The sequence below is a fragment of the Saccopteryx bilineata genome, chromosome 1, assembly GCF_036850765.1.
Source record: "Saccopteryx bilineata isolate mSacBil1 chromosome 1, mSacBil1_pri_phased_curated, whole genome shotgun sequence".
Classification (NCBI taxonomy): domain Eukaryota; kingdom Metazoa; phylum Chordata; class Mammalia; order Chiroptera; family Emballonuridae; genus Saccopteryx; species Saccopteryx bilineata.
This window is the reverse complement of record NC_089490.1, coordinates 146,744,030-146,769,971: the sequence shown is the minus strand read 5'-3', so window position 1 is coordinate 146,769,971 and position 25,942 is coordinate 146,744,030. Positions and strand designations below refer to the sequence as shown.

The 25,942-nt window shown below is 37.9% G+C and overlaps 1 pseudogene; it reads right to left on the bottom strand.

The window, feature by feature from the left end:
- Nucleotides 1-24,316: 24,316 nt before the first annotated feature.
- On the bottom strand, nucleotides 24,317-25,437 carry LOC136320164 (olfactory receptor 7D2-like; annotated as a pseudogene).
- Nucleotides 25,438-25,942: the final 505 nt, after the last annotated feature.

The following is a 25,942-nucleotide window of genomic DNA, read 5'->3' as shown; positions in this document are numbered from 1 at the left end:
AAACCAAAAAAAAAACATGATTAGCATCAGCAATCTTAAAAAAGAAGAATAAAGTGAGAGGTATCACACTTCCTGATATCAAGTTATATACTACAAGGCCATTGTACTCAAAACAGCTTGGTACTGGCATAAGAATAGGCATATAGATCAATGGAACAGAACAGAGAACCCAGAAATAAACCACCATCTTTATGGACAGTTGATATTGAACAAAGGAGGTAAGAGCATACAATGGAGTAAAGACAGTCTCTTTAACGAATGGTATTGGGAAAATTGGACAGCTACTGCAAAAACATGAAACTAGACCACCAACTTACACCACGCACAAAAATAAACTCAAAATGGATGAATGACTTAAATGTAAGTCGTGAAACCATAAGCATCTTAGAAGAAAACATAGGCAGTAAGCTCACCGATATCTCTCACAGCAATATATTTACTGACTTATCTCCACGATCAAGTGAAACAAAAGACAGGATAAACAAATGGGACTATATCAAACTAAAAAGCTCTTGCACAGCTAAAGAGAATATGAACAGAGTAAAAAGACAAACCACACAATGGGAGAACATATTCGACAATACGTCTGATAAGAGGTTAATAACCAAAATTTATAAAGAACTTGTAAAACAATCCAATTGAAAATGGGCACAAGAAATGAATGGGCATTTCTCTAAAGAGGACATACAGATGGCCAATAGATAGATGAAAAAATGCTCAACATCACAATCATTAGAGAAATGCAAATTAAAACCACAATGAGATACCCCCTCACACCAGTCAGAATGGCGTTCATCAACAAAACAACAGAGGTGCTGGTGAGGATGTGAAGAAAAGGGAACCCGCCTGCACTTCTAGTGGGAATGCAGACTTGTGCAGCCACTGTGGAAAACAGTATGGAGATTTCTAAAAAAATTAAAAATGGACCCACTTTTAGGAATATATTTCAAGAACACCATATCACCAACTGAAAAAATAAATGTACCCCCATATTTATGGCAGCATTGTTCACAATAGTGAAGATCTGGAAACAACCCAAGTGTCTGTCCATGAACGAGTGGATTAAAAAGCTGTGGTACATACATATATACAATGGGCCATGAAAAATAAGGAAATATTACCTTTTGCAACAACATAGATGGACCTGGAAACTATTATGTTGAGTGAAATAAGCCAAGCAGAAAAAGAAAAATGGCAAATGACCTCACTCATTTGAGAAATTCAAGGAACAGTGAGGAACAGAACTGAGACAGAGGAGGGATCAAAGGGACCAGAGGAAAAGAGGACAGAGGGAAAGGGGAAAATAGGATGGGATAAACCTTAAGGGAAGGGGGGAGGGTGCTGTGGGGAGAGGGGCAAGGGAGATGTTGAGGGGAATATGGGGAAGGAGGGATGCATTCAGGGTGACCCTAGAATCTATGTGAACACAATTAATTAAATAAAAAATAAAAAGAATTTATGGACATAAACCAATTTCTTTTTATCTACAAGAATTCCAAAATAACTAAAGACATTTAACATCTTTTCTTTGAAAATCTTCATGCCTCTTTTATTCCATACTGGTGATTGAAACATAAGTTTTCAACTCAAACAAATTTATTTTTGTTATCTGATGTTTAATATTGATATCACAGTTACCTCTCCATGTGCCTTATTCTATTTCTTTCTAAAAATGTGCTTACTGCAGTTAACATCTTTTTGAGGTCTGAAAATGCCTTTAATCACAGCAATATCTCAATAAATTATAGCTCGTTTTAACCTATTGTTTCCATTACAACTAATTTGATATATAACTCTCCACAGTTTAGAATTGTGATTAAGAAAATAAGATCTTGGGTCAGACTTCTTGGAATAGAATTTGGTCTATCATGTTACATCTCTGTGACATTGACAAAGGTATTTCATATCTGTTACCTGCAGATACTTCCTCCACAATGGAAATTATTAACTATTTCTTACATTGTAAGATAGAAGAGTTATTTAATTAGATGATTTATATGATTTTTCTTTTTTTATTATAAATAATTTTTTATTAACTTTAATGGGGTGACATCAATAAATCAGGGTACATATATTCAAAGAAAACATGTCCAGGTTATCTTGTCATTCAATTATGTTGCATACCCATCACCCAAAGTCAGATTGTCCTCCGTCACCTTCTATCTAGTTTTCTTTGTGCCCTTCCCCCTCCCCCTCCTCCTTCCCTCCTTCCCCCTCCCTGCCCTCCATAACCACCACACTCTTGTCCATGTCCCTTAGTCTCGTTTTTATGTTCCACCAATGTGTGGAATCCTGCAGTTCTTGTTTTTTCTATTGAGTTCCTCTGATATCCAGTGAACACCTGATAAAGGTGACCTATTCTTAACAGAATAAGTAAATCTGTCTTGCATAGTCATTATTTTTAGTATTCTTCTTAAATGAAAGCAGCCACCATTATAAACACAACAGGTTTGACATCTTTTTTTGTCACCATGCCACACTTCTAATTAATAAAAATCTTTATTGCTCCCTCTTGCAGAGACTTCATGCCAAGTGGATTCTTCCAAGTAGAGAAAGATGCACATGTACTGCATAAATAATAGGAGGAAACAAAAGCACACTACAACTAAAGTAAAATACAAACATTATGAGGGCATGTGCTCATGTGTACATGCTCTCCAGTGGAGATGTGTTGTATTAAAATCAGTGGCATGAACTGAAAAAAAAATTAATAGATTTTATTTAAAAATATTCAGTGTCTATATAAGAAATCACCATAAAAATAAAAAGGCAAATTTAAGATTTTAAAATACAAGGCAGAGGAGCTGAACAGACACTTTACCCAAGAAGACACACAAATAGCAAACAGACATATAAAAAGATGTTCAACATCACTAGCTATAGGGGAAATGTAAATCAAACCACAGTAAGATATCTCCTCATACCTGTTAGAATGTCTATTATGAGTAAGACAAAAAAGCATTGGACAGGATGTGGAATAAGGGAACCCTTATGAGAATAAAAATTGTTGCAGCCTCTGTAGAAAACAGTATGGAAGTTCCTCAAAAATTAAGAATAGAGCTACCATGGCCCTGGCTGGTTGGCTCAGCGGTGGAGCATCGGCCTGGCGTGCGGGGGACCAGGGTTCGGTTCCCGGCCAGGGCACATGGGAGAGGCGCCCATTTGCTTCTCCACTCCCCCCTCCTTCCTCTCTGTCTCTCTCTTCCCCTCCCGCAGCCAGGGCTCCATTGGAGCGGGGATGGCCCGGGCACTGGGAATGGCTCCTTGGCCTCTGCCCCAGGCGCTGGAGTGGCTCTGGTCGTCATGGGGCGACGCTCTGGAGGGGCGAGGCATCGCCCCCTGGTGGACGGAGCGTCGCCCCTGGTGGGCGTGCCGGGTGGATCCTAGTCGGGCGCATGCGGGAGTCTGTCTGGCTGTCTAACCCCGTTTCCAGCTTCAGAGAAATACGGAAGGAAAAAAAAAAAAAAGAATAGAGCTACCATATCACCCAGCAAATTTTCTTCTGAAGATCTACCTGAAAATTTTGAAAATACTCAGAGATATATTTTTACACATCTTTATGTTTACTGCAGCATTATTCACAATAACCAAGACATAGAATCAACCTAAATGTCTTCTTACAGATGGAGAAGACGTGATATATACTGTGGAATACTAGTCCATTAAAAAACTGCATACTACCATTTGTGACAATATGAATGGATCATGAGAGTATCAGGCTAAGTAAAATAAGTCAGATAGAAAAAAATAAGAACCATATGATTTCACTTATATGTTGGATATAAACAGAAATCAACAACTGAACAAACAAAACAAACTCATAGCCATAGACAACAGCATGGTTGTTACTATAGGGGAAGGGAGTTGTAAGAAGGATAAAGAGGGTCTAAGGGGTTAGGATGGTGATTGAAGAAGACTGGTCTTTGGGTGGTGAGGACATAAGAGAATATACAGATAATGTATCATAAATCTGTATACTTAAAATTTATACATGGTATTGACCAATGTAACCCCAGTAACTTTAATTTTAAAAATAAAATAAATAAATGTTTATACTCTCAATGATAAAAAGTCACACCATTACTAATGTCTAGAAAATGATAATAAATTAAAGAGGAAAAAAATCACTGAGCACACATTAATCTAAGGAGGTAAGTAGAAAAGACTTCTCTGAAATGTGAATATTTTAGCTGTGAGAAGGATGGGTAACTGTGAATTAGGAGAAATTTTAAAAGGGTAAGAATTTGTGGCTAAAAGAAGAGACTTTCCAATTCCCTGGGTTGGTGATTTGATTGCAGAAAGGATTTGAAAGACCAGTGGGACAGAAAATAGATAACAGGGGTCAAAAAAGACAGAGTGTGTGAGAAGCACAGTTTGAGCATCCTGCACTATTCCTTAAAGTGTCTGTCATGTTGTATTCATTTGTAGGTTAGAAATTATAACTGCTTTTGCTTACCATTGTCACTGCAGGGACTTAACTGAAGACTGGCACATAGTAAGTGCTCATCTATACAAATGTTAGATGTATAATAAACATGGAGACCAAATGTGTCAACTCTAACACAAAGAAGAAATCATCAAGCTTATCATATAACCAGTTTTCTTTTTCTAAAGGAGGAAACCAATGGCAATTTCTTAACTCTAGAAAGAACAGTTGTATTTACACTACAGACAACAGAATATTCTACATTAACTCACTAAAACATTTGTGTTAAATTCATAAACAAACCAACACATTCAATTCCAACTTCAATCACCTGCTACTCTGCTGAACTTTAAAGAGATTGGTAAGATGAGTAAAAAAAGTTAGCTTGAGTGTTTAACATCAGAAATAATTATGCTATTTGTAGATAATATGGGGGACACTAAGGTTAAATAACAATGACATTAATATAGAACTCTTAAATGCTATTGTTGAATAAAATCTGCTGCAAAATAGTTAGGAAATATAATAAAGAAACCCAATCACATTAAGAACAAAACAGACAACATCTCATGAATAGTAGATCTCCAGTGATTAGTCAATGAATAAGTACTTGAACACAGTAAGTGGGGAGGAAACTACAATTATGGAAAGCTGTGGAAAAGAAGTGGAGATTTTCCAGAAAATAATGCTTATTGAAGAGAACATCTAGATTCCAAAGAGACAAGGAAGTAGAAGAAAGGCTAGAAATGACAGGTTTCAGTGGAGACTAAAGTAACTTCCAAGTGCAGAGACTTCACTGTTGTAAACTATGATACAAGACTATCTTACTTTAATTATTCCAGTTAAAGCCCAGTAGCGTCTTTGTCTGATTTAATTTTTACTTCACTAGCCCTCACTGGAACACAGTGACCCTCTCTGAAGATATTGCTGAAGCTTTCTGTTCTCTAAGATCTGGCCCTGGTAAACCCAAAAGAGTTTTTATTTGGTTGGATCACAGAATTAAGGAAAGGGGCAAAAGAAACACATTTAAGGTTTTCAGCATCTCAATGGTTGAATTCTCAGAGCTCCTCATTAAATAAATTGTTCTGTTGTTTTTTCACTGTTTAAATAATTCAGATCACATGGGGTGCAAAGATAGAAGAATGAAAATATTTTGTCTAATGTGTCTATATGAGCATCAAAGGAGGGAAATAAATTAATTTTCCCCAAGGAGAAACACTTTTTTCTTTGATTTGACTCCTAAGGAATGTTTAATTGCCTCAGGAACCAAAGAGTGGAAACAATTTTCTGTGACATTCTTCTTTTAAAGATTGTTTGGAGAGTTCACGGATCTCTTGGTGTCCACAGTGTCATGGAGGCAAAAAGGTCCTTTCAAAAGAAAAGCTGTGTTGTTAAAATCATTTGTTCTATTGGAGAACTAACTGAGTGAGGGCTGAAAATTATTCTTGGCATTTGCTAGTGATGTGGATCTTCTGTTGACATAAATAAGGGCTCCATTTACTAACTCTAAATAGAAGGGTAGAGAAAGCCATGATTCAGGTAGAGTGGGCTGAAGAGTGAGTATTGTGGAAATGTAGCTGACAAATATAGACCACCTTTGACAGTGGGGGTAGAGAAGAATTCTAAAAATCTTCACTTTATAGAATTCATAGGTTCATAAATCAAGGTTTGGAAGTGTGTAGAAATGACCCCTTCTAGTGACACCTTCAATGAGTCACTTGGGAAGTTTGTGCTCAAGATCTCCACAACTCTGGTCTCTGTGAGTTTAGAGGTCTTGAGTCCTGAAGAGATGCACTTCCAGACCAATGGACAAATTTCCATTGAACTTTGAGCTCTACTGCTGCCTGACACTAAGGTCCATGCCAAGGAGAGGTGCCACCATTCTGGCAGGGGTAACTGATGATGATCATCAATGTCATTGTATGACCATGACAATAGGAGTGCACTGGTCCTCTGCTATTCTAAGTGGCTGTGAGCAGCTCAGGAGCCAAAGCGTGGAAACAACTTATATAGTGAATACTAAGTTGAAAAACAGTGCAAAAACAGTGGTGAATGCAATATGTTTTTCTATTTATGTTCTTCACAGCAAGAGATCTGAGTGGTGTCCCCTGGGTGAGGCAGCTTCTTTTAGATGAAGGCGATTCACACAGAGGGCTGAGGATTGTCAGATGGTTGCACACCCTTAGCCTGCAAAAATATGCCCTTAGTCCTGAGAAGGATCTGAGCAATGAACACAGCATTCTCTATAGCCATCCCTTGGGACATGTGAATCAACACTTTTTATTTAGCCTCACAAGATTTTTAATAATTATTTTAATTGTCCCATTATAGTTAACACTAAAAATTATTCTGTACTAGTTTTAGGTGTACAACACAGTGAGTAGTCATTTACTTAATTTATGAAGTGATCCCCCTGATTGGTTTAGTACCAACATAGCACCAAACATAATATACTACTGGCTATAATCCTTATGCTGTACTTTTCACCCTGTTACTATTTTCTCACTACCAATTTGTACTCTTAATGCCATTATTTTTTTCACCTACACCCCAAAGCCTCCTTCCATTTGGCAATCATCTGTTTGTTCTCTGTACCTGTGAGTTTATATTTGCCTTAATTTGTTGCTTTATATTGTTCTTTAGATTTAACATGTAAGTGAAGTCATATGATAGTTTTTATTTTCTGATTTACTTATTTCTCTTAGCAAAATACCCTTGATGTACATGCATATTGTTGCAAATGGTAAGGTTTAATTCTTTTTTATGACTGAATAATATTCCATTGTGCATATGTGTGTGTGAGTGAGTGTTATATCAAATAACCCACCTAACTTATACCTAAAGGAACTAGAAAAAGAACAAAGTCAAAAGTGAGTAGAAGAATAAAAATAATAAAGATCAGAGTGGAAATAAAATAGAGTATTTAAAAAATACAAAAGATCAATAAAGCCAAGAGCTGGTTCTTTGAAAAGGTTTAAAATTTTTGTAAAACCTTTAACTAGACTTATAAAAAACAAACAGAGAACATACCCACATAAAATTGGAAATAAAAGGGAAGTAACAAAGCCAGAGCAATGCAAAGGATTACAAGAAGAAAATACTAAAAACAATATATGCCAACAAATACCATAATTTGGAAGAAATGGATAAATTCCTAGAAACATACAATCTTTCCAGACTAAATCAAGAAAAAAACAGAAAATCTTAATAGATTTATTAGTTACAATGTCAGGGGTCCTTGGGTTATGACACAGTTCTGTTCCTACAACAGTGATGTAATTTAATTTTTAGTGTAACTCAAAATATACCCTAGCCTAAGTCACTTACCTATCTGAAAACAGTTGTAAAATCATAATCTAGAACATAAAAACACAAACATATCACATTACTGCATATTCTCCTGCAGCACATAACCAGACTATTTCATGCACGCTTTCAATAGTCCAAAATGGCATAAGTAAGAGTACTGGAGGAGGCAAATTCCCTCTCTTATATGCCATGTTACTTTGTATTCTTCTGCCACGCACAACCAAACTAATTCACCCATGTAGTCTGTATGATGCTAATGCTAATGGCTGAAGCTGAAACACTCATATCTCAATTTTTTAAGGTTTTTATGGGATTGAGCATAGTGAACTCAAAACATCATATGTCCATACTATCATAACCCAAGGAACCTCTGTAAATGGAGCAGTAATCAAAACACTCCCAGCAAACAAAAGTCTTGGACCATATGGCTTCACAGGTGATTTTTTACCAAACATTCAAATAAAAATTAACATCTATCCTTCTCAAATTACAGTGGTACCTTGAGATACAAATTTAATTCGTTCTGTAACTGAGCTCATACATCAGTCAACTTGTATATCAAACTGCTAATACTGGACCCATGCGCCAAAGCGCCAACTAGTAGTGGCTTTCTAAATCATGACTTGTATCTCAAAATTTTGCCTGGATCTCAAATAAAAATACAAACTGAGTCACAGCTCATATCTTTAAAAAAAAAATTATATGTTGGTTTTTTTGTAACTCAAGGTAACACTGTTTCAAAAATTTGACAGGAAGGTAGGCTCCCAAGCTCATTTTACAAGGCCACTATTACCCTGACTCCAAAACCATACAAAGAAAAAAAATTATATTGAGGTAGATCTGTATTGGTATAAAATTTTCTCTTAGGACTGCTTTCACCATGTCCCATAGATTTGAGGTTATTGTGTTTTTATTTTCATTTGTCTCAAGGTGCCTTTGACTTTCTCCTTGATCTCATTAACCCATTCATTGTTTAGTAGTAGCATGTTATTTAGCCTCTGTGTGTTGTGTCTTTTCTTGTTATTGATTTATAGTTTCATACCATTGTGGTTGGAGAAGATACTTGATACGATTTTAATCTTTTTAAATTTATTGAAACTTGTTTTGTGGCCTATAATGTGGTTTACCCAAGAAAATGTTGCAAGTGTTTTTGAAAAGAATGTTTTTTTCTGCTGCTTTGCAGTGAAATATTTTTAAAATATTCATTAAATTCATCTGGTCTAATTGTTATTTATAGCTCCTGTTTTCTTGTTTTTCTTTCTAAAATACCTATCTGTTGATGTCCATGAGGTGTTAAAATTCCCATACTATGACTGTATACTGTCAGTTTCTCCCTCTATGTCCAGCAATACTTGCTTTATATTGTATATTTAGGTCCTCCTATGTTTTATTCATTTATGTTTACAAAAGATATAGTTCCTTTTTGGATAGATTCCTTTATCATTATAAAATTTCTTTGTTTTTTTAATAACCTTTGTTTTAATGTTTATTTTGCATAAATACTGTTACCCTAGTTTTTTAAAAATTTCCATTTGCATGAAATACTTTGTTCATCTTTTTGCTTTCAGACTGTGTGTGCTTTTCTATTTGAAAGGGGTCTCTCTTAGCATATATACAGGTTTTGTTTTCTTCTCTATTTGGCTACTCTGTCTTTGGATTGGAGCATTTAATCCATTTACCTTTAAAATGGTTATTGATAGGTATGTTGTTTGCCATTTTGTATTCATATTCTTGTTTCTCTCTCTTTTTTATTCTTCAAAGAGTCCCTTTGAAATTTCTTGTAATACTGGTTTGGTGGTAATGAACTCCTTTAGCTTTTATTTGTCTGGGAAGTTCTTGATCTTTTCTTCAATTTTAAATGATAGCTTTACTGGTTAGCACATTCTTGGTTGTAGGTCCTTCCTTTTCATCACTGTAAGTATTTCTTGATAATTCTTCTGGCCTGCAAAGTTTCTGTTGATAAATTAGTTGACAGTCTTATGGGAGCTCCCTTGTAGGTAACTAACTACCTTTCTCTTGCTACTATTAAGACTCTCTCTTTATCTTTTTCTTTTTGTGACAGAGACAGAGAGAGACAGAGAGAGGGACAGACAGGCAGGAAGGGAGAGAGATGAAAATTATCAATTTTTTTGTTGCGGCACCTTAGTTGTTCATTGATTTCTCATATGTGCCTTGACTAGGGAGCTACAGCAGACTGAGCGACCCCTTGCTCAAGTCAGTGACCTTGGGCTCAAGCTGGTAAGCCTTGCTCAAACCAAATGAGCCTGTGGTTAAGCTGGTGACCTCGAGGTTTCAAACCTGGGCCCTCTGTGTACCAGTCTGACGCTCTATCCACTATGCCACCACCTGGTCAGGCTTTCTTTATCTTTAAATTTTAATGTTTTTTCAAATGTATCTTGGTGTGGGACTTTTTGAATTCATCTTTGGGACTCTCTGTGCTTCTTGCACTTTATGTTTATTTTCTTCACCAGCTTAAATAAGATTTTAGTCATTATTTCTTCAAATAGATTCTCAATCCTTTGTTTTTTCTCTTCTTTTTCTGGCACCCCTCTGATGCAAATGTTAGTATGCTTGATATTATCCCAGAGGTTCCTAAAACTATTCTCATTAGTTTTTTTTTCTTTTTGCTGATCAGATTGGGTGTTTTCTGCTTTATTCTCTTCTAAATTGCTGATTCAATCCTCTGATTAATCAAATTTGTTCTTGATACTTCCTAGTGTATTCTTTATTTCGGATATTGTATTCTTTTCTGAATGTTCTCCTTTATTGTTTCTATGTCCTTTTTTATGCATACTATCTCTTTGTTGAAGTTCTCATTAAGTTCACCTTACCTTTAGTTTTCTTACCTTTACCCTCAGTTTTCTCTTGTCCTTTCATGTGTGACATGTTTCTTTGTCTAATTACTTTGTTTTTGTCTCTGTAATTGTTTCTATGTATTAGATAGATTATGAGGCAGAGTGCCTTATGTAGGTAGTAGGTGTACTGTGGGGCACAGTGCTGCAGTCTCCCTGATTATCATAACCAAGAGCCCCAAAAGTCCCACTTGTATGGGTTGTGTGTGCTTTCCTATTGTAGTTGAGCCTTGATAGTTGTTGATATGTCACTGATTGGAGTTCACAATCAAGCTGATTGGCTGTGAGTATAACCATAGCATACAAACTGCTATGTGGGGGTTGTCTCCATAAAGCAGGATGGGACTCATCAGGCTCTGGTGCCTTCCAGTACCACTCTTTGGATGTGCTTCTGGTGGAGCTAATTGTGTGGTGCTTTATCATGGTCTAAAGCTAGCCACCAGGTGTGTTGTGTTTCTTCTTGGGGCTCTTGAGAGGGGCTTCCAGTGCAGGCTAAGGTGCTTCTGTTGATCAGCCCACAGTCACCTAGTAGGAGCTATAAAATGATCTGTGGTTTTCAGCTACTTGTCCTGAGCCTGGAGGCATATGGAAAAGCCATGCTGCAAACCAAGTTTGGCTGCTACCAGTACCCAGCCTGAGGCCACTCAGTAAAAGGCACAGAGCACTTCAAGGCCTACAGCTGCATGCTGGCTGCAGGTAACACTTAGCTTCTGAAAGAGGCTGAGGTGGTATGCTAGTTGTGTGAAGTAAGGTCTCAGGGAGTTACCAGGTTGTGGCAAATGTTATCCAAGTTAATGCAAATTAAGATTTTGAACTACCTGCCTGAACCTCCTCTGCTTGCCAGAACGGAGGGAGGGTGGGGCTGAGAGCCCAGAGAGGATCTTGGAGGGAGGGGAGCAGAAACTACTGCTCACAGCCACTTGCCTGGCGACCAGGGAGCGAGGTGTGTTGAAAGGACCAGCTTATCTCCCAGGTGGAGAGGACAGGGAGAGGGACAGATTGTGAGGGGATAAGGAATGCAGGAGATGAGACGAGCTAAAAGGGCTGACTCATCTGTGCTGGAGGCGGCCATAGCTGGGGGAGGGACTGAACCATTCACAAAACAGAGCTGAAGTGCTTCCAGATCAGAGATCTCCGGACATCTCTCCAGCTCCAATCAGTGCAACAAGACACAGCTGAAAACAAGAAGTGGGGAGGAGGGGCAGTAACTCAGGTCTCCATGGAGATCTGAGATACACCTCCCCCTACTGAAGCTGAGAAAACACCCTGCCCCCAGTGAGTCTAGCTCAGGGGCCCCCAAACTTTTTACATAGGGGGCCAGTTCACTGTCCCTCAGACCGTTGGAGGGCCGGACTATAAAAAAAACTATGAACAAATCCCTATGTGCACTGCACATATCTTATTTTAAAGTAAAAAAACAAAATGGGAACAAATACAATATTTAAAATAAAGAACAAGTAAATTTAAATCAACAAACTGACCAGTATTTCAATGGGAACTATGCTCCTCTAACTGACCACCAATGAAAGAGGTGCCCCTTCCGGAAGTGTGGCAGGGGCCGGATAAATGGCATCAGGGGGCCGCATGTGGCCCGCGGGCTGTAGTTTGGGGACCCCTGGTCTAGCTGGCTAAAGAGGCCTTCAGAGTCTCAGGTTATACCCACCGCATTCCTGGATACAGTTTCAAGGAAGCCCCCTGCTGAGATCAGTAAACAAGATTATCACCTGTTAAGAAAACAAACAAATCAAGACTTCAAAGCTGCCCAAATCCAAAAGTGGATTACAGATAACAGCTGATACCAACCCAAGAAGACCTAGAAATAACACAACTGAAAACTGGAGGCAGACAATACCAAGCCTAGACTCAACCAACTCTACAAATAAAACAAAAAAAAAGAGGATGAGAAGACAAAGGAGTGCAATTCAAATGAAACCACAAGAGACACCTTCGAGAGATGAACTGAGTGATATGGAAATAATCAAACTTCCAGATGTGGAGTTCAAAATAATGATTGTAAGGATGCTTAGGGATCTTAGAACAACAATGGAGGGGCAGTTTGAAAACCTAAATAAAGAAATAGCAAGTAAAAACAAGAATCAGTTGGAGATGACAAATACAATATCAGAAATAAAGACCACAATGGAAGGAATTAAAAACAGGATAGATAGAGCAGAGGATCGAATCAGCGAGTTAGAGGACAACTGGAATGAAGGCATGAAAGCAGAGAAGAAAAGAGAAAAAATACTCAAAAAGTCAGAGGAAACTCTTAGAGAGCTCTGTGACAACATGAAGAGAAATAACATCCTCATCATAGGGGTTCCTGAAGAAGAAGAAAAAGAACAAGGGATAGAGACTTTGTTCAATCATATCATAGCTGAAAACTTCCCTAAATTAATGCAAGAGAAATGCTCACAAATCCAAGAAGCACAGAGGACTCCATTAAAGAGAAACCCAAAGAAACCTACACCAAGACACATCATAATTAAAATACCAAAGCTAAGCGATAAAGAGAAAATATTAAAAGCTGCAAGAGAAAAAAGTTATCACCTACAAAGGAGCCCCCATAAGGATGACATCTGACTTCTCAACAGAAACACTTGAGGCCAGAGGGAATGCAAGAAATATTCAAGAGTAATGCAAGAACAAACCTACAACCAAGGACTACTTTATCCAGCAAGGCTATCATTTAAAATCGAAGGAGAAATAAAAAGCTTCCCAGACAAAAAACAACTCAAGGAATTCATTACAACCAAACCAATGCTGCAGGAAATATTAAGGGGCCTGGTGTAAACAGATCAAAGTGGGAAAAGAATACAGCAAAAAAAAAGGAATACACCTTTAAAGAAGAAAATGGCAATAAACAACTACATATCAATAATAACCTTAAATGTAAATGGATTAAATGATCCAATCAAAAGACATAGGATAGCTGCGTGGATAAGAAAACAGGACCCATATATATGTTGTCTACAAGAGACACACCTTAGAACAAAAGACACACATAGATTGAAGGTAAAAGGATGGTAAAAAAACATTTCATGCAAACGGAAATGAAAAAAAAGCTGGGGTAGCAATACTTATATCAGACAAATTGGACTTTAAAACTAAGGATATAGTAAGAGATAAAGAAGGCCACTACATAATGATAAAGGGAGTAATCCAACAGGAAGATATAACTATTATAAATATCTATGCACCTAATATAGGAGCACCTAGATATATAAAGCAGACTTTGATGGATTTAAAGGGCAAGATCAACAGCAATACTATAATAGTAGGGGATTTCAATACCCCACTAACATCACTAGATAGATCCTCAAGAAAGAAAATTAACAAAGAAACAGCAGACTTATTGGAAACACTAGATCAACTCAATTTAATAGATATCTTCAGAACCTTTCACCCTAAAGCAGCAGAATATACATTCTTTTCAAGTGCTCATGGTACATTCTCTAGGATAGACCACATGTTAGGGCACAAAAGTGCTCTCAACAAATTTAAGAAGACTGAAATCATATCAAGCACTTTCTCCAATCACAACGGCATGAAACTAGAAATGAATCACAACAGAAAAGCTCAAAAATTCTCAAACACATGGAAACTAAATAGCAGGGTGTTAAATAATGAATGGATTAAGAATGAGATCAAAGAAGAAATAAAGAAATTCCTAGAAACGAATGACAATGAGCATACAACAACTCAAAATTTATGGGACACAGCGAAAGCAGTGCTGAGAGGGAAGTTCATAGCACTACAGGCACACTTTCAGAAGCTAGAAAAAGCTCAAATAAACAACTTAACCCTGCATCTAAAAGAATTAGAAAAAGAATAGCAAGTAAAGCCCAAATGTAGTAGAAGGAAGGAAATAATAAAGATCTGGGCAGAAATAAATGACATAGAGCCTAAAGAAACAATACAGAAGATCAATGAAACTAGGAGCTGGTTCTTTGAAAAGGTTAACAAAATTGATGAACCTTTAACTAGACTCACCAAGAAAAAGAGAGAGAGGACTCAAATAAATAAAATTAGAAATGAGAGAGGAGAAATAACAACTGACATAACAGAAATACAAAATATTGTAAGAAAATACTATGAAGAACTGTATGCCAAAAAACTAGACAACCTAGATGAAATGGAAAAATTCCTTGAAACATACAATCTTCCAAAAATCAATCTGGAAGAATCAGAAAACCTAAACAGACCAATTACAACAAAGGAGATCGAAACAGTTATCAAAAAACTCCCAACAAAGAAAAGTCCAGGGCCCGATGGCTTCGCAACAGAATTCTACCAAATATTCAAAGAATAACTAACTCCTATCCTTCTCAAACTATTTCAAAAAATTCAAGAGGAAGGAAGACTTCCAAGCTCCTTTTATGAGGTGAGCATAATTCTGATTCCAAAACCAGGCAAAGACAACACAAAGAAAGAAAATTATAGGCCAATATCTCTGATGAATATAGATGCTAAAATCTTCAACAAAATATTAGCAAACCGGATCCAACAATATATGAAAAAAATCATACACCATGATCAAGTGGGATTTATTCTGGGGAGGCAAAGATGGTACAATATTTGTAAATCAATTAATGTGATTCATCACATAAACAAAAAGAAGGAGAAAAACCATATGATAATTTCAATAGATGCAGAAAAAGCATTTGATAAAATCCAGCACCCATTCATGATCAAAGCTCTCAGCAAAGTGGGAATACAGGGAACATACCTCAACATGATAAAAAGCCATCTATGAGAAACCCACAGCCAACATCATACTCAATGGGCAAAAATGAAAAGCAATCCCCTTAAGATCAGGAACAAGGCAGGGGTGCCCCCTTTCACCATTCTTATTTAACATGGTCCTGGAAGTTCTAGCCACAGCTATCAGACAAGAAGAAGAAATAAAAGGAATTCAAGTGGGAAAAGAAGAAGTAAAACTATCATTATTTGCAGATGATATGATATTGTATATAGAAAACCCTAAGGTCTCAGTCAAAAAGCTACTGGACCTGATAAATGAATTCAGCAAAGTGGCAGGATATAAAATCAACACTCAGAAATCAGAGGCATTTTTATACACCAACAATGAACAGTCAGAAAGAGAAATTAAGGAAACAATCCCCCTCACAATTACAACCAAAAAAATAAAGTACCTAGGAATAAACTTATCCAAGGAGACAAAAGACTTGTACTCAGAAAATTACAAAGCATTGATATAAGAAATCAAGGAAGATATAAACAAGTGGAAGCATATACCGTGCTCATGGTTAGGAAAAATAAACATTATTAAAATGTCTATATTACCCAAAGCAATCTATAAATTCAATGCAATACCAATTAAAATACCAATGACATACTTCAAAGATATAGAACACATATTCCAAAAATTTATATGGAACCAAAAGAGAACACGAATAGCCTCAGCAATCTTAAAAAAGAAGAATAAAGTGGGAGGTATCACACTTCCTGATATCAAGTTATACTACAAGGCCGTTGTACTCAAAACAGCCTGGTACTGGCATAAGAACAGGCATATAGATCAATGGAACAGAACAGAGAACCCAGAAATAAACCCACAGTTCTATGGGCAACTGATATTTGACAAAGGAGGCAAGGAAATACAATGGAGTAAAGACAGCCTCTTTAACAAATGGTGTTGGGAAAATTGGACAGCTACCTGCAAAAAAATGAAACTAGATCACCAGCTTACACCACTCACAAAAATAAACTCAAAATGGATAAAAGACTTAAATGTAGGCCGTGAAACCATAAGCATCTTAGAAGAAAACATAGGCAGTAAGCTCTCCGACATCTCTCGGAGCAATATATTTGCCAATCTCCATGGGGAAGTGAAATAAAAGACAGGATAAACAAATGGGACTATATCAAACTAAAAAGCTTTTGCACAGCTAAAGACAACAAGAACAGAATAAAAAGACAAACTACACAATGGGAGAACATATTTGACAATACGTCTGATAAGGGGTTAATAACCAAAATGTATAAAGAACTCGTAAATCTCAACACCAGGAAGACAAACAATCCAATCCAAAAATGGGCAAAAGAGATTAATAGACACTTCTCCAAAGAGGACATACAGATGGCCAACAGGCATTAGTGGCTCAACATCACTAATCATTAGAGAAATGCAAATTAAAACCACAATGAGATATCACCTCACACCAGGGAGAGAGGGATTGGGGGAGGGGAGGGGCACAAAGAAAACCAGATAGAAGGTGACAGAAGACAATTTAACTTTGGGGGAGGGGTATACAGCACAATCAAATGTCAAAATAATCTAGAGATGTTTTCTCTCAACATATGTACCCTGATTTATCAATGTCACTGCATTAAATTTAATAAATAAATTTTAAAAAAAGTACTTCTTCAGATAAAAGAAAAAAATAAATAAAAGTATGTCTCCTAAAACGCAAAAAAAAAAAAAAAAAAGATTTGGCACTACCAAGCCTGGGGCCACTCAGCAAGAAGCAAAGGGCACACAGAGACCAGCTTGGGTCTGTGGACTCTTGAGAGTGTTTATGAAAGATGGCAACACAGTCTAAGGCCCGCAGCCCAAAGAGCCTTCAGCAGTGTTTGGGCTGAGGCTGGCTGCCTGCTGCTAAGAAAAGCCTTTTATGGTGTATGAATCAAATTGGGCTGAGTCTCAGGGAGTCACGGGGGTGGGGGTGGGAGTGAGTGGTGTTTATCAAGTTAATGCAGATTTACACTTGGTGCCCATCTACATCTGCAGGCCCTGTAGAGTAAAGGCTCAACACAGGAAAGGTGGTGCCAGACAGCCAGAGGGCTGATGCAAGGACAATGTCAGCTATCTTTCCAGCACTCATCCTAGAGCTACATAATTCAGTTTCTCCTTGTATGTCTCTGGCACCCCCAGAGCTGCTGTCCCTTTACTGGAGCACAGGTTGAGTGCCTGTGAGGAAGTGAGTCTGTGCATGAGCCATTTAAGTGGATGCCTGGGTTTCTAGCAGCCTTCTGTCTCACCCAGACAGATGAAATTTCTGCTGATTTCCACAGCCAGATGTGGGGGCTCCTCTTCCCAGCACTGGTGCTTTGGTCTGGGAAGGGGTCTGGTGTGAGTCTATGACCTCTGCAGCTTACATATCCCTCCCAATTCTTAACTGCCAAAGTGGGTGTGGTACCAGCCGTTGTTGTGTCTCTGCCCCTCCTACTAGTCTCAACAGTGGCTTTTCTTCATAGACTTAGTTACCAGACCTCTGTTCAGGTCATTCTCCAAGTTGATTATTTTATACTTAGTTTGTAATTTTGATGTGGTCATGGGGGAAGGTGAGCACAATGTTTACCTACTCTGCTTATATTAACCAGAACTCTAGATCTACATTTTAAAAGTTTCAGGTACATCTCATAGATTTGATATTTCTTATGGTCACCATGCTGTAGATTATTTTTTAACTGGAAGATTGTGCCTGTTGACCATCTTTAGCCGTTTCACTCACTCCTGACTTATGCTCACTCTCAATTTTTTCCATATCTATGATTTCAATTTTTTTAAGATTCAATATATAAGTTTTTACAATATTTGTCTTTGTCAACCTACTTTAAAATGAGCATGATTCCATCAAGGTCCATAAATGTTGTTGGAATGGCAGGATTTATTTAATGGCTAAATTTTTATTATATATATAGTCTGTTTTATCTACTCATCCATAGATGTACACTTAGGTTGTCTCCATTCCATATCTTGGTTATTGTAAACAATGCTGCAATAAACATGGGATTGCAAATATATTTTCAAGTTAGTGTTTCCATTTTCTTTAATAAATATCCAGAAGTCAAGTGGATGGATCATATGATTATTGTACTTTTTTATTTTTGAAATTCCTTTATACTGTTTTCCATAGTAATTGCACCAATTTACATTCCCATCAACAATGTACAAGGGGTCCCTTTTCCCCACATCTTCGCCAACACTAGTCATTTATTGCCTTTTTTGATAGTAGCTATTCTAACAAATATGAGTTGATATGTCATTGTCATTTTGATTTACAATTCTTTAAAGATTAGTGATATTGATCATCTTTTAATTTACCTGTTGGGCATCTGTATGCCTTGTGTGGAAAAATTTCTATTCAGATTCTCTGCTTGTTTTTAATTGAATTATTATTATTATTATTATTATTATTATTTTGCTATTGAGTTCAATGTGTTCTTTTATATTTTAGATATTAACCCCTGATCAGATATATGATTTGCGTATATTTTCTCCCATTTGTTAGGTTGATTTTATATTTTGTTGATAGTTTCCTTTGCTGTGCAGAATCTTTTAGTTGGATATGGGCTCACCGGTTTAGTTTTGTTTGTTTGCTTGTTTTACCTTTAGTTGTATAAACTTTTGTAAAGTTTTTGGAGCTCTTTCATGGTTTCATGTTTTAGGGCAGTGGGTAATTAAGATGCACTAAAAAGAGGAAGGTCAGTGGGAAGAATTATAAGTTCTGCTACTGTAGGTGGTCTAAAGCCATAATTGATGCTCAGTGTCTCTCTTCTCTACTATCCATTCTCAATTCCCCTCACTCTTGAATAATATATCTGCTCCTCTAGATGGCTTAGTTGGTGGGGTGATCCTAACTCTAATCCCCAAGGGTTCTGAGGTCCAGGGAGGTTAGATGTCTTGCCTATGGTCATATAATCAGTGAAATACAAAATGGGAATTTAATCTCCAACACTCTGGCGTGGGTCTCCTTTAGGTATGTATTACATAATTCAATTAGTATTAAACATTATCAATTTAACTAAAAATAACAGTGAGTAAAAACAAATCAAAATTCCTCTTTTTATCTCTGAAAGTACAAGTATTTTAAAATATAACAATAATCAAATTTATCAAACTCATCTTTGGTAGGAGAACACATTAAATCAGTTAAAGCCTAGAGGGATAACCAGGAAATAATAATTTGTATGTCAGCATATAGTGTACAGATAGTGTAAGGCCAGGAGCCATGGCTGTCACTATCAAAGCCCATGCAGGTTCCCATTGGATTCGGGCAGATGGTAGAGAAACAGTGGAGTCGGAGGATGGTGGGCCATCCTATTTATTGGTGTCTCACCAAGACAGGCAAACCACAAAAGAAGACAAGGGAAAAGCAGAAAACCAGCTTTTCCCATGAAGGGCAAGGGATCAGGGAAGCCCCTGCAATCATGATAGCAGGAACTGACTGACTCAGCTCCTGGTCTGTCCCACTTTATAGTGTAGAAAACCAAAATCCCTTAATCCAATATACAAACAAGGAAGTCTCTGATACAAAGTCACTTATCCAAGGCATAATTGGATTCCTCATGAGAGTGCACCACCCAGATCATGCAATCAGTCAAGGGTGTGGGGAAAAGCTTAGTCCTAAAACCAAACCTTAGGCTACAACGACCTGGCCTGCTTATAGCCTGTCCCCCACACCCAATATAAGTCACAAGCGAGCAAACATATATATCATATTTACAAACTTATTTGACCAACATTCCACCCCTTTTGCTCGCTTTACAATCTAAACCACAGGCATCTTCCATGATGTGCAAGGAGTAGGATACATTGCATAAACAGAAATAGTACCAGCTACAGCAATAGGATTAACAGATCAAAAACTATGGGTGAAATGAGAGAGCTGTCAGTGGCACCAAGAGAGGCAAATCCTTTCCCTCTGGCAGAATACAGGCCAGAGTTTTGTCTGCAGACAGCACCGTAGCTGGCACCAGAGGCCGCCCTGAGCGGGCATACCAAACCTTATTGGCCAATACACCAGCATCTGCTGGTTCTATGTGTAGTAAAATAGGAGAACTCATTATTGGCCATAAAGAAATTACAAAGGTGCCCTTCAAAATGCTGTCCCCTTGAGCACTCAAGGGATAATACACTTCTACCTTAGGTTGCCCAAGGAGTTAACTGGAGGTCCACCTCTAGCCCCTTTCCCCATGGTGCCAACAAGGCCACCCATCTCAGATGGGGGGCCTGTACAGTCCAGGGCCAAGTCCATTGAAGCCATTGTCCTTTAAGAAGGGCTGTTGGAGCAGGCAAGAGCACGTTGCCCTGCTGTCCGAAACCTGGCTTGAGTAAAATGTCCTTGGTGCGTATCTGAAACTGAATGGGGTCCGATGCAGGAGGGCCTCTACTGGAGCTGGGCTCCCCCATCGAGGTCGCTCATTCAAAATCCGGAGTACTGTCCATAAGCGGCGTGTCCATCCAGTAAGAGAGCCGGTGCCCCCCTCCTGTCACAGTCCCTGCTTTAAGAGTCCATTATACCGCTCAATGATACCAGCAGCTTGGGGGTGGTAGGGAACATGGTACTTCCAGTCCACCCCCAGCTTTTGAGCCCATTGCCTCACCGTTGAACCAGTGAAGTGGGTACCATTGTCACTTTCAAGGACCAGCGGTCGCCCGTATGCAGCACTCAGGCAGTCCAGAGCCTGTATGACTGCCCTCTGGTCAGGGTTACAAGCAGGGTAAGCAGCAAGCAGCCCGGTGGCAGTATCTACACAAGTGACTGCATACTGGTACCCTTCTGACTTTGGTAAGGGTCCAATAATGTTGTGTCAGTGGAACATGACCCCTCTGGATCTGTCCAGGTGACACCAGTGGTCTCCGAGGGTGCTCCTTGGAACATACTGCACATTGCTCACAGGCTGCAAGTACCTCTGCATAGGACACAGGCAAGTTCCAAGCCTTAACCGTAGCCCACATAGTTTTCTGTCCTGCATGGAGCAGGCACCGGTGGAGCCACTGTGCCACATCACCTGCAGGGGCAGTCTCCAACTATCGCACCCTTGCCAACGTATCTGCCTCATCATTCCCAGGATGGGCTACGGTTAAGGCTTGGAACTTGCCTGTGTCCTATCCAACAGATAGGTAGATACATCAAAATGTAAGTTGTAGTTATTTTTTGGGTTTTCTACTGTATCTTTTACTATTTGCATTTTCCAAGTTTTTGAACATAATTATATATTACATTTTTTATCATCAAGCACTTAAAAGTGTTATGAGTTTTAAATATTAAGAAAATAAAACTAATAAAAGAATTAGCCAGTAGATATTTTGAAAAGTATAAACCAATTTTTAAAACAAGATATATTCATATTAATTATAATATTACTGATTATACATAGTTGCAAAGTCAACATTAAATACACATGCCCACATAAGACTTTCTACTCTTTTATCATTTCCACTTCTCTCACTCATATCTTTCTGCATGATTCTTCTTTTGTCATTGAACCATCTTTGGTCACTGAAAATGTTTCATTGTATCCACTGGCTTAAGCATACTCAGAAACATCCTGTTTCATTTTCCACACAGAAAATGCCTCATTCACTAAGCCACTGATAGTGAAGAGCTCAGGGACATATTGGTGTCAGGATAAAATCTGGTATGGATAAATAGACAAAGTGAAGGGCTGTTCAATAATATGACTGCAGCTGGAACTTGATCTAGATCCAGCTAGATTTGGGACAGAACAGAGATTGCTTCCCATAAATCCCCTGAGACTTTCTGACCCTTCCTCTATGTTCCAGAAGTGCCATTTATGGAAGAGGCTGTTGCCTTTCCCCAAGCAAGCATATAAGGTTTTTACCCTTTAACTGGGGTGAGTCATGCCTCAGTACACTCATCCATCTTTCCCTGTCCAATATAATTTCTTGGCATCTGCCATGCAGCATAGATGATATCCATGTTGTTTTGCTGCCACCCAAGACAGGCTTCATATGCAAATTTCATTAATAAACTCTTAATGTTATGGTGGAGTTGTCAGCCTCTTTTTCTGGTCTCTCGGTACTAGAAAATTTTACATGATAGATGGGTAGACAGTGAGATAGATGGAGAGACAGATAGATAATAGTTAGTTAGTTAGTTAGCTAGCTAGCTAAATACAAAGGTAGACAAATATAGACAGACATATAGATATACCACATATACTAGCACCAAGCCATATCACAAATATTTCTTGATATTAATTTTCCCTTTAAACAAAGTAACCTGTTGATAGTCTGATTTTTCTTTGTCACTGTCTACATCACTATTGCTGGTTGATATGTAAATCCTTGAGATTTTGGGCTATTTGATTGAACCATTCATGTTGGATATGGGAGAGGGACCAAGATGTTGAGATGCTGAAAACTCCAGGGAATATACAGAAGTAGACCTTCCAAAAAAAAAACCTAGTAATATTCTGAGTAAATGAGTCCTGGCTGGATAACACAGTTGGTTAGAACAGCTTCCTAATACAACAAGGTTGTGGCTTTAATCCCTTGTCAGAGCCCATAACAGGAACAGATTGATGTTTCTGTCTTTCTTTCACTTCCTCTGTCTCTAAAATCAATAAATAATTTTTAAAAAAATTCTGAGTAAATAAAGTAGCAATTGGCTGTGATAAAAAATACTCCTCTCATTCTGGTCATAATTATCATGTTATATAACAGATATCTCATTTAACACAGAAAGAAGATTATAAATTGTGACACTAACAGAATTTATGAGATTTTATTATTTCTATATGAACTTGAGTAACTATCCAGGAAAGTCCTACATGTTTTGCTAGCTTTCTATACTATTTTGATCTTGTGATGCCCTTATTCCACAATAGCCATATCAAAGGCAGAGTGAATAGAAAAAATAATTTACCAGCTCTTAAATATATCAGCCTAGAAGGGACACATCAGTCCCTTCTAGGGACTCAATAAAATATGAGGGACCACTCATATTTTATTGGACAGATAAAAATATATTGTCACCTTTACCTTCAAGGAGAAAGGAAGTGAAATTCTCTTGAGTAATCAGAAATATTGTCAATAAGCAGTAAAATCTACTATAGAGATGTACACAGCATCAAAATCCATGTGAAAAACTGTGAAGACATAGATAAGACTATGGGCTCAGGGTTAAAGTTTTGGGTTTGAATCCTGCTTTTGCCACTTGGTCCCTCATCCGTCTGTAACTTTGGGGAAGTCTTTTTTTCTTTTGTTATGCTCTAGCTTTCTTTTTTTTTTACAGGGACAGAGAGAGAGTCAGAGAGAAGAATAGATAGGGACAGACAGACAGGAATGGAGGGAGATGAGAAGCATCAATCATTAGTTTTTCGTTGCAACACCTTAGTTATTCATTGATTGTTTTCTCATATGTGCCTTGACCACGGGCCTTCAGCAGACTGAGTAACCCCTTGCTTGAGCCAGTGACCTTGGGTCCAAGCTGGTGAGCTTTGTGCTCAAGCCAGATGAGCCCACGCTCAAGCTGGAGACCTCGGGGTCTCAAACCTGGGTCCTTCTGCATCCCAGTCCGATGCTCTATCCACCGTGCCACCGCCTGGTCAGGCATGCTCTAGCTTTCTTAGAGTCTCATTTTTACTAGCTCTAAAATGGGGACAGTGATTTTTCCTATTGAGAAGGTTATATAAGAAACAGAGAACAGTTAGCACTGGATTATCATATAATAACTAACACATCAATTATATTTTGATGCATATTTTAATCATACTTTATTCAGTAAAAAATAAACACAGTTAGTGATACACACACAGAAACACCACAACTTCACAAACACATAGAAATAAATTAAAGTGAACAATCAGTAGTTTAAGCACTCTAAGCCAACATTTGAGATAACAAAGATACAGTAAATACTTTAAATCCAAGTTTAGAACTCACTAGTGTTAAGATAAGAAAAAAGACCAAGGACATAATTTTTGGACAACATACAGGGCAAAAGAGTCATCACAGAAATTACTGAGAGATTAGTTATTTATATGTGTGTTAAAAACTGGTAGAAAACAAAGTCACAGGTAGTTAAGGACTGGATGAAAGAACAAAATGGCTTGAGAAATTCAAGAGTAAGAACTTCACAATGAAAATTTTTGCTACTGGTGCTCACAAAACTTTTCAGTTCTTCAGCCAATAGAGCTATCACAGACTGGAGTCGGCTCTTCTGAGAAGCCTTCCCAGGAACCCGTTTACATTCTTGTTCCTCAAGCTGTAGATGAGGGGGTTCAGCATGGGGGTGACCACCATGTACATCACTGAGGCAACTGAGACTTTCTGGGAAGAATGAATCACAGAAGGAGTGAAGTAGACCCAATGCCCGTCACATAGAATAAAGAAACAACTGTAAAATGAGACCCACAGGTGGAAAATGTTTTTTGCTTTCCCTCTGATGAGGACATCTTCCTTATGGATAAAGTAATTCTTAAGTAGGAGAAAAGGATCCCCCAAAAGGGAAACACACCCAGCACACCAGTCATAAAATATATCAATATGCTATTCAGGGAGGTATCAGAGCAGGCCAACTTGAGGATCTGTGTCAGTTCACAGAAGTAATATGGAATTTCAAGATCTCTACAGAAACTCAGATGAATCATCAAAGATATATGGAGAAGGGATGTCATGATACCAATAAAAAAAGTCATAAAAACTAGCAAGCCACAGAGACGAGAGTTCATGATGGCTGTGTAGCGTAGGGGCTGATAGATGGTAACATGCCAGTCATAGACCATTATGGTAATGAGTAGAGTGTCCAGGATAGAAAAAATCATTTAAAAAAATACACCTGAGTGAGGCCATTTACATAAGAGATTAAATGTCCTCTGTTTGGATGTTCATCAGCATATTGGAGACTATAGTGTTGCTGAAAGAGATGTCAATGAAGGACAGGTTGGAGAGGAAGAATACATGAGCATGTGGAGGTGGGAGTCTGAGCTGACAGCCAGGATAATGAGCAGGTTCCCCAACATGGTGACCAGGTACATGGACAGGAAGAGCCCAAATATGAGAGGCTGCAGTTCTGGATCCTCCGAGAACCCAAGGAGGATAAACTCTAGAATTCTTGTTTTGTTTTCTGTTTTCATGTAGTTGATATATCTATGAAGGAAGAGACAAGAACAACATGAATTAGCACAAACTGGCACCTTCAACATAATAGAAATGTTGACAATGCCTTTCACTCAAGTTATTTATAAAGTCTATTATCTTGTCTGAGAGTTGAGTCTCTATTCATTTAAAAATAGAATCCTAAGAAATGGAGTCTTTTATCTCATCCACTAATCTTAAATATCCATTTGATAACAGTGAAATCAAAATGGAATTCTACATAATAGATCCTAGAATTCCTGACCATTTTTCTTAAGCATCCCTTTTATAACAACCCTGTCATATAATCATGGTGCTTCAAAATGGGACAAATCCACATTATGTACCTCCTGGTAGGAGGAACTGGAAAGGACACAATTTCACTACTGTGAGATTTTTGCCAAAGACACAGGACTTCAATATAAAGACTAAGGAGCATCAGACAAATCCAAGTTCAGGAACATTAAAAAATGTCAATGTCGACTGATCAGGCAGTGGCACAGT